Source organism: Hibiscus syriacus, unplaced genomic scaffold (assembly GCF_006381635.1).
Source record: "Hibiscus syriacus cultivar Baekdansim isolate YM2019G1 unplaced genomic scaffold, ASM638163v2 tig00110607_pilon, whole genome shotgun sequence".
NCBI lineage: Eukaryota > Viridiplantae > Streptophyta > Magnoliopsida > Malvales > Malvaceae > Hibiscus > Hibiscus syriacus.
In genome coordinates this window covers 2,220,868-2,231,695 of record NW_024062799.1, presented here as the reverse complement: position 1 = coordinate 2,231,695, position 10,828 = coordinate 2,220,868, and positions in this window count along the sequence as shown.

The window sequence follows — 10,828 nt, the reverse complement described above, 5'->3', positions numbered from 1 at the left end:
TAATTAATGGATTATCTTCTATAAAAAAATATAACACAAAAACTAACCTATAAATATTAGAATTTCTCATTCAAACTTAAGAAAATAGCATATTTTCTTTTTAAAAAGATTATATGTTTGTCGAACATATCAAATCACAAATTATAAATCGATCGATAACAATGTATATGTGACGGGCATATCTATCAGTACTCAACAAAAAAAGAGAGAAAGGAATTGTATATAAACAATCAATGCATTGTTTTTTTTATCTAGTATAAAATTTGACTTCGTATATTCTTAACATTTCTAACACAGCACGACCAATCTGCTTAATTGTTATTTTAAACCAGCATTGGTTATATTGTCAGGTGGCATGCCATTTCTTTCACGGAAGTAAGGAACCCCATTTGCTTAAGATCAAGGGATGTACAATGGGAATGGCTTGGTGGGAGCCTGTTGCGCTGTAGTTCTGCTTATATACCATGGATGGATCGAGCTAGGAAGGCGTCTCTAAAAATTTTAAATTGTTATATAATTTAAATATTTTTTATATATCTTTTATTGATAATTTAATTTTAACTTTTACAATTGTATAAATTCATCTTTTAACATAAAATCTTGCGTCTATATTTTTTATACCATACTATTATCCAGGGGGAGGAGCTATGATCAAACATTTAGGGGTAAATTGTTTTAAAGAAAAAGAACAAGGATTTATTAAAAATTTGAATCTAAAATTGGGAGGGACAAAGGTCTTATTTGAATAATATTTAAACTAAAAAAGACTTAAACTGTCATTATACCTAAAATTTTGGCCACCAAGTAGTTTCGTCCCTGCTATTATCCTCTGATGGGAAAATGATCACGTGCATCAGTCTTAATATACGGCTAAAAAAGTGCTACCAGTTTTGTTATTATTTAAATAACAAAACCGGTAAAAATTTACCGAAAATATTATTATTTTTACTGATTTTGTTATTGTTAGTCACTTTATCGAAAATGTTAAAAAATATTTATTTTTAAATAGAACTAATAATATTTTAGATAATTTTTTTATCAGATTTATTATTTAAATAATAATAAAATTAATAACATCATTTTTTTTATTTTATATTAAAAGTACCGCAATGTAAAACTTATACTCTGATGCTCGTTTTCAATAAGGATTGCAGTGATTGTTAGATTCCTAGTCATGTCATTGCCTCCCAGTCTTTGGGACATCCCAAATTTGCATAGAGAAATCACTACACAAACTTCAACAATTCTGCCCGGCAGTTCAAGTGTGTGGAATTTGATACTGACATCGACATCAAAGTAGGAAACCGTTGGATAACACTGTAACTCTCGAACACAATCATTATCCGCTTGCTCTAAACTACTTAGTCCAATAGATACACGCCACCCATGCACCAAAGCCATTTCAATTTAAGTGTACGGCATGAATTTCACGCATAAAGTAGGCAATAATAATAGGTGAATGCAAAAGGCAAATGTTTAATGTGGGACACTGTATGATGCGACCAATTGTGGTAACTTTGAAATCTGAAGTGAATCATGAGGGTCCGACCAAACTGTTTGATTAATGGTTTGGCTGCTGATTAGACTTGAGACATCTAGTGTTAGTGTGACGAAAGAAAAAGGAGCAAATAGATTTAAGAAAGAGAATTGATTGTGTGATTGTAGCCACAAGATTGGATACCTGTCATATTTAATTCCATTTTTTTTACTAAGAAAGCAGCATTTGACGTAAATGATTCTGCACCTGCAGCATATGTAGACTGGAACTTTCCAGTTTCAAAAGGCTATTTGTTGGGGGCATATAGAGATGACAAGCGGGACGAATTGTTATTTACTTATTTTTGTTTTCTTGAAATTTATATTAAATTTAGTTCAATTTTTTTAATAAACATCATATGTTAATAAAAATTATACTTATTACTTAATTAAATTAACATTTATATTAACTATAATATTAACTAAATTAACAATTTTATAATAAGTGTAAATAACGACACTTTCTTAACATTAATAAAATATGATTGATTTAATTATGTATATCTGGACTGGTTACTGAAAAAAAAAGATAGATGAAGGTACTTTTTATCAAAATTTTCTTAACATTAATAAAGAAAATTTTGACTTTTACATTTACTAATTAATAAATCGTGTCTACCTTATAAATGATTTCTAAATCTCATATACTCTTTATGTAAGATGGAAGTACTTTTTATCAAAATTTTCTTAATATTTACATGTAATTTATTTTGAGCATAATTTTTATTCATCACTTAATTATTTTGAATGTATTACACATCATTTTAAAAATTTTAGGGAGTAAAAAATAAGACCACAACTTTATTATTCAAACAATTAATAATTAGTTGGTCTAGTGGGATGAGATATTAGATCTCTTAAAAAATGTCAGGGGATCTGAATCTTCAATCACTCTTTTAAAAGTGTGGGTCTAATATCTTATATGTTTCTTATTATATGGCAATTGCAATTTTACTTAAAAATCACCTAAAATTTCCCAACTGGACTTGCTGTCAATACGGATACATTTGTACACCATGTCTTTAAATTCGACTGGTGAGGAGTAATGTCTTTAAATCGAATCATCAGGTTGAGGGTTACCCCTGAACCACACATCGTTATGACTCAACCATACAGCCTAGGAAATAGCACAAAATGCCAGAAACCATAAGGGTTCCTGATTTGGGTAGGGGCAACAGCCAATCCACGATTTGAGAACAAATTTCGCACTTGTGGGGAAAGCGCATTGAACATTCCAAAGTTTGTACCACCTGCACCATAAGTGGCTCACCATTTCCTCACCTTTCGAGCAGAGTACGCATATTGTTGGGTTTCATGTGCGAATTCCTCTCTTAGCAAGTTCAATCGTGGTTGTGTCGCAACCGTCTTTCGGTTGGGCCCCGGAATTGGGCTTCGACTTAGGAAAATGTGGATTGGAGTCGCCACCGACCACTTTAAAATGAATTTAGGTGGGTATGACACCATTTTACCTTATCTGCGTTGTACCAGAAACGTGTCGAGTTCGGGAGTCGGTTACGGTCAAGGAAGGATTAGCACCCTTGAACCGCCCTTTCGGTACCACATAATTTTCAGTTGTCTTAAATTAAGAAAATTGTAATTTTAAATAAAAAGGTAAAATTTGATCTTGATTACTTACCTTAGATTGATTTGAAAATATCCTTAAAAAATCGAGAAATGTGTTAGATAAACAAGGTAAAGAAAACAAATAAGATAAAGAGAATAAAATAAAAGGAAAAAAATAAATAAAATAAATAAATAAGATAAGGAAAAAATAGTAAAATAATAATTATATATAGTAATATTTGAAAAGGAAATATATATATATATATATATATACATCAAAGTATTAATAAAATAAATAAGTTATATATATATACAACAAATATTTAAAAATAGAAAAGTTACCCTCTCACTTCACCGAAAGTGGGGGGTTTTAGTCAGAAATAAGACAAAAAGAGAAAAGTGGGAGAGACTTTAGTTATAAATAAAAAAATAAAAAAATGGGCCCTCTAAGTTAGTAGTATATAAAATAATGTTTAATAATAATAATGATAAAGACACAAGGTTTAAAAAATAATAATATAATGATGAATAAAAAAACAAAAATAATAAAAAATAATATATATATATATATATAAAGTTATAAGATATATTACGTAAATAAAAAAATAATCAAATAAAAATAATTTAGAATATATATATATTAATAATAGGTATATAAATAAACTATTAAAAGTATAAAAATATATATATATATAACTAGATAAAGATAATTACAATACATAGTAATAATAGACTTATAAGTAAAATATTAAAGATATATATATATATATATATATATAATAAAATATAGTAAAAAATTAAATGAAAATAATTTAAACTATATATATATATATATATATATATATGTATGTATAATAATAACATGAAAAATAAAAATAAATGAATAAAATATCCATATAATAAATAAAGGGACTAATATAGATTTTTAAAAAGCTCTTCCCCTTTTTTAACCGAAAATCAAACCGGTTTTTCAAAATAAGCCTCGTGGAAGCATAGATCTAAGAGAAAAGATCTCGGTTCCCTTGTGTTCATCGGCCCTTTCAAAGTAAAAACGGAAAATAAGAAGTGAAACAAGCCACATCCAAGCGAGAATCGAAGCAATATAGGTAAAAATATCTCTTTTATTTCTCTGTTGAAAATTACAAGCGAATCTTTGTGGCTTATTGCATATTTGCTTTGGGTATTTTTTTGTATGCGTAATCCCATATGATAATCGTGTCTCCTGGTGTGGTAATTGCAAGGCTTATTTATAGTACTAAAAAACCCTATTTTAGACTAGTATTTGAGTCCTAATCCAACTCTATTTTAGACTAGTATTTGAGTCCTAATCCAACTCTTCTTTTTTGGTTACATGAAGACTCCTCGGTTGGCAGGACAAAATCTGATGTCTTCAACTACCCCTCTTTGCTCATTATCGTGTAACGAAAATGGAGCAAAGATTACAAGACACAAATTTTGTCCATATCGAATATCCTCTGTCGTAGAGTTGAAATCATTGTGAGGTTGAGTCAAAATTGGAAAATTCTGAGCACGAAATCCTTCGTCGTGAAGTTGAAAATGAGCTCAAAGCTTTTGACAAGTGGCCTCTGAATCGTCTTCTGGCTCAAGATACTTCGTCGTGAAGGTGGAACTTGACCTGAAGACTTTGGTGTTGTGATGTTACAGATGACCCCTTCATCGTGAAGTTGAGTCAATCCGTTGGGGTATGATACCCTTCGTTGTGAAGTTGTATATGTATATGGCCCCTTCGTCGTGAAGTTGAGCATGAGAATTGGATATCCTTCGTCGTGAAGTTGAAATCCAAGTAGGTTGTATTGTTCTGAGTCAAATATCCTCCGCCGTGAAGTTGAAATTGGCATTGGAACTGGAAAATTGTTTGTTGACAGCCAACCGCCCCTTCGCTGTGAAGTTGAGCTTGTGTTGTCTTGCGTCTAATATCCTTCGATGTGAAGTTGAAATTGACCCTGAAATTGGGAAATTGTTTATTGACAACCAGCCGTCCCTTCGTTGTGAAGTTGAACTTGTGTCGTCTCGAGTCCAATATCTTTCGCTGTGAAGTTGAAATTGGCTCTGAAATTGGGAAATTATTTGTTGACAACCAGCCGTCCCTTCGTTGTGAAGTTGAACTTGTGGTCTGGAGTCCAATATCCTTCAATGTGAAGTTGAAATTGACCCTGAAATTGGGAAATTGTTTATTGACAACCAGTCATCCATTCGTTGTGAAGTTGAACTTGTGTCGTCTCGAGTCCAATATCCTTCGCTATTGGCTCTGAAATTGGGAGATTGTTTGTTGACAACCAGTCGTCCCTTCGTTGTGAAGTTGAACTTGTGTTGTCTTAAGTCCAATATCCTTCGCTGTGAAGTTGAAATTGACTATGAAATTGGGAAATTGTTTGTTGACAACCAGTCGTCCCTTCGTTGTGAAGTTGAACTTGTGTTGTCCCGAGTCCAACATCCTTCGATGTGAAGTTGAAATTGGCTCTGAAATTGGGAAATTGTTTGTTGATAACCAGTCATCCCTTCGTTGTGAAGTTGAACTTGTGTTGTCCCAGGTCCAATATCCTTCGCTGTGAAGTTGAAATTGGCTCTGAATGAAACTGAAAAGTGGTTTGTTGACAACCAGCCGTCCCTTCGTTGTGAAGTTGAACTTGTGTTATCTCGAGTGGCGCGATATCCTCCGTCGTGAAGTTGAAATCGCTGATGGCCCATTCGTCATGAAGTTGAGCTTTAACTTGAATATCATTCGTCGTGAAGTTGAAATCCAAGTATCATATGTTGTGGGTGGGTACGATTCCCTTCGCCGTGAAGTTGAAACCGTGGATGACCTCTTTATTGTGAAATTCGGCTTCGAGCTAGATATCCTTCGTCGTGAAGTTGAAATCTACTCTCGAGCAAATTGTGTCGCTTTGAGTTCAATATCCTTCGCCGCGAAGTTGAAATTGACTCTAGCTAAAATCTGAAAAAGTTATGCATATATGTTTTTTTGGGCTCTGGAGAGAAAACTCGAACTCCGATTGCTTGTTTGAAATCTTGATTCTGGAATCTTGAAGTTTCGATCCCTGGTCTTGAATTCTTCAATGTTCAAATCTGATGTTTGTTTTTTTTATATCCTTGATCTGGGAAATGCTTCTCGACCATCTCAACTATATGCATGAGCCTCGATCGGCTTCCGAGTACCTATACTTTTCAATGAATCTTTGTATAGTAATATGGGAATATCTTTTACATAAGTAAATAAATCATTAAGTTTAAGCTCAATCTAAGATGCTCAAAAGGAATTGGTGTAGAAAAAAAATTGTCTTTTATTCATGAGGAAAAAAGGAACAAATAATACATGGCAAATATTCTGGAAGATGAAGACATGATGGGGTGTAAATGAACATCTTAGATTTCAATAATGTGGGCACTTCTGAGCTCAAAAGCCGTTAGGTGACCTTGAATATGGCCTTTACCAAAGGATATTTGAGAATGCGATAACATTCAGGAGAGTGCAACCTTTCTCCGACTCGTTGATTCTGTGGAAAATTTAGATGCCGGGGAGTTTCAACTGTATGGATTTCTTGAATTGTCCAAATCGCCCTTTCGAGTTTTCAACTTGGACCCATCCTTGGTTGCAAGACGCCCTTTGTGGGTTTTCATCTTGAACCCACCTTATTTTGTTCTTTTTTCTCTTTTTCTTTTTTTTTAATTTAGGGCGCCCTTTCGGGTTTTCACCCTAAACGTTTTTCACTTTTTGTTCTTTTTTGTTTTTTCTTTCTCCAACTTAGGATGCCTTTTGAGGTTTTCATCCTAAGCGAAGTATTTCTTGATTGCATCCGAATTGATGGGATGTGGCAGTTCGAACCCGTCCATTTCAGCCAGGACAAGGGCTCCTCCGGAGAAGGCCTTTTTCACGACATAAGGTCTCTCCCAATTTGGCGTCTATTTTCCTCGGAAATCTTTCTAAACTGGCAAAATTCTTTTTAGCACCAGATCTCCTTCACGAAATATTCTCGGGCGTACCTTCTTGTCATGTGCTCGAATCATTCATTTCTGATAGATTTGACCATGGTGAATGTCTTTCAGTCTCTTTTCATCTATCAGATTAAGCTGATCATATCTGGATTGCACCCATTATGCGTCATCCAATTTAATTTCTATCAAGACCCATAATGACAGAATTTCTACTTCAATGGGCAACACTGCTTCCATTTCGTAGGCTAGTGAAAATGGGGTTGCCCCAATTGAGGTTCGTACCGAGGTTCGGTAAGCGAACAAAGCGAAAGACAACTTCTCATGCCAGTCCTTGTAGGTCTCGATCGTTTTCTCCACTATCTTTTTAATGTTTTTGTTTGCTGCTTCTACCACGCCGTTCATCTTTGGTCTGTAAGTAGTAGAATTGTGATTCTTTATGTTGAATTGCTCACAAGCAGCCTTCATCATTTTATTATTCAAGTTTGTAGCATTATCGGTAATGATCCTTTCAGGTAAACCATACTGACATATGACCTCTTTCTTCAAAAACTTGTAAATAACAGATTAAGTGACATTGACATAAGAAGCAACCTATACCCACTTATTGAAATAATCGATAGCTACAAGGATGAAACGATGACCATTCGAAGCCTTCGGATGGATTTGCCCAATAACATCCATGCCCCACGTAGAGAAAGACCATGGTGACGTCATGACATGAAGCGGATGAAGCGGAACATTTATTTTATCTCCGTAAATCTGACATTTATGACATTTTCTAGCGTAGTTAATGCAATCACTTTCCAGTGTGGACCAGAAATATCTGCATCTTATTATTTGTCTCGACATCATTTGTCCATTTGTATGTGCTCCACAAATTCCATCATGTACTTCTTCCATTATCATTTTTGCCTCTTCAGCATCGACGCACCTTAACAGAACTTGGTTATGGCTTTTCTTGTACAAGACCTCCCCATCAAGGACGTATCCAGCTGCCATCCTTCTAATGGTTCTTTTATCGGTCTCAGTGGTTTCCTCTGGATAACTTCGATGCCTGATATATTGCAAAATGTCGTAGTACCAAGGCTTGGTGTCTTTCACTTCTTCAATCTGGTAGCAATGAGCCGGATACTCATACGACTGCATGTCAATTGGCATCATTTCAGATTCCCCGGCAAGTTTGAATGCGGCTGCCAAGGTAGCCAAAGCGTCAACCATTTGATTTTCTTCTCTTGGCACATAGTGGAAGGTGACTTCATCGATTTTTTTTAGCAAATCCAATATTAACTTCTGGTATTCCATCAGTTTTGTATCTTTGGTTTCTCATTCTCCACGGAGCTGATAGATTACTAATGTTGAATCTCCGTATATCTGCAAGGTCTTTATATTTTGCCCAGTGCAGCTCGAATTTCCAAGACACAAGCTTCATACTCTGCCATGTTGTTGGTGCAATCGAAGTTCAGTCTGCTGGTAAATGGGTAGTGACTCCCTTCTGGAGAGATCAGTATTGCCCCGATACCATGTCCTAGTGCATTTGATGCCCCATCAAAATACATTCTCCGGGAACTATCTGTTGAAGTATTTGTTTCTTCTAAGGATAAAGCCATCAAGTCTTCGTCTGGCAAATCAAAATTTAAGGGCTCATAACTTTCATCGGTTCTACTTGCCAAGAAATCTGATATGACACTCCCTTTGATTGCTTTCTGATTCACGTACTCGATGTCGAATTCAGACAATAGCATCTGTCATCGAGCTAATCTTCCAGATAGAGCGGGTACACCCATCATGTATTTTAGTGGATCTAGCTTGGAAATCAACCAAGTGGTGTGATACAACATGTATTGTCGGAGTCTTTTTGCGGTCCAGACTAAAGCACAACAAACCTTCTCGATAGGAGGATATCTGACCTCATAATCGGTGAACTTCTTACTCAGATAGTATATGGCTCTTTCCTTTCTTCCAAATTCGTCATGTTGACCCCGGAAACACCCCATTGAGCTCTCGAATATGGATAGATACAAGAACAGAGGTTTTCCTGGGATGGGGGACATTAAGATTGGAGAATTAGACAGGTACACCTTCACCTTCTCGAATGCAGTCTGACAGTTTTCATCCCATACTCCAGGGCTGTTCTTTCAGAGAAGGCGAAAGATTGGATCACATTTATCGGTTAACTGAGATATGAACCGAGCTATGTAATTCAATCATCCCAGAAAACCTCGGACATCTTTTTGTGTTCGAGGTAGTGGTAGATTCTGGATAGTCTTAACTTTGTCAGTATCAACTTCAATGCCTCTTATGCTGACCACGAAGCCTAATAGTTTTCCGGATGTTACCCCAAAAGTACACTTACTAGGGTTCAGTCGTAACTGGAACTTCCTCAATCTCTAGAAGAGCTTTCTTAAATGCTTGATATATTCATTCTCGGTCTGTACCTTGACAATCATGTCGTCGACATAAACATCGATTTCTTTATGCTTCATATCGTGAAACAAGATCACCATAGCTCTCTGATATGTTACCCCATAATTCTTTAATCCGAAAGGCATCACTTTGTAACAAAAAGTTCCCCACATTGTGACGAAAGTGGTCTTCTCCATGTCTTCAGGGTGAATCTTGATCTGATTGTATCCCGAAAATTCATCCATGAATGAAAAGTTGTTGTTCCCGGCTGTATTATCCACCAGAGTGTCTATGTGTGGCAGAGGAAAGTTGTCTTTGGGACTTGGCTTGTTAAGGTCCCGGTAATCGACACACATGCATACTTTCCCGTCCTTCTTCGGCACAGGTACTATGTTGGCCACCCACTCTGGATATTTGACCACTTGAAGAAAACCGGCATCAAATTGTTTCTTGACTTCTTCCTTGATCTTAAGAAGCATTTCTGGTCGCATCCTTCTTAGTTTCTATTGCACTGGTTTGCATTCTGGTTTGATAGACAGTTTATGGACTACCATATCTGTGTCTAATCCTGGTATGTCTTGATACGACCAGGCGAACACCTCTCTGTATTCCCAAAGTAAGACTATCAGGCTGTGTCTTGCTCCAGTCGAAAGAGTTGTGCCGATTTTAACCGCCTTTCGATCTTCTTCAGTACCCAGATTCAAGATTTTGATTGTCTCTTTATGGGGCAGTATTTGTTTATCTTCTCTTTCTATCATTCTCAAAAATTTGGTTGGCAAGTTGCACTCCTCTTTAGTGTCGCATTCATCAAATTCCCCGAGACAAATGACCGATTCAAAATCCACCTCCGGATTAGGATCATTAATGCCTATATTATTGTTATCTGGGGATCTGAAAGGAGAAAAAATGTGCATGCGTGAGAGGAAAATCCCCCACACGAAATAGTCAAGAATTAAATTCAAGAGAAAGTGGAAATAAAGTATCAAAATGAAGAAGATAGACGATGAATTCAAAAAGGGAAAAAAAGGAAAATTTGTTTGTCATGGGAAGAGTAAAGAAAAAAATGCATCTTTTATTGAACCTAAACATAATGTTTATTCACCCTTACAAAAGATCACCTATTGCCCTGGGTATAGGGAAATAGGGACGGTTCAAATATTACTCTAAAAGACTCTTGTAAACCACAAGTAGTTCTTCGACCGACCAACTGCTAGGCACGAACCCAGGTGGCAGAGGGCATATCTCAGATCTATCCTCGTTGTCAGCATTTCTAGTGGTTACGACATTGATGCTCAAATCCTCCAAAGCCACTTCTAAATCTGACAAGGTGGTCTCAAATACATAACCACCTGACTGGAATGTATGATAGAGA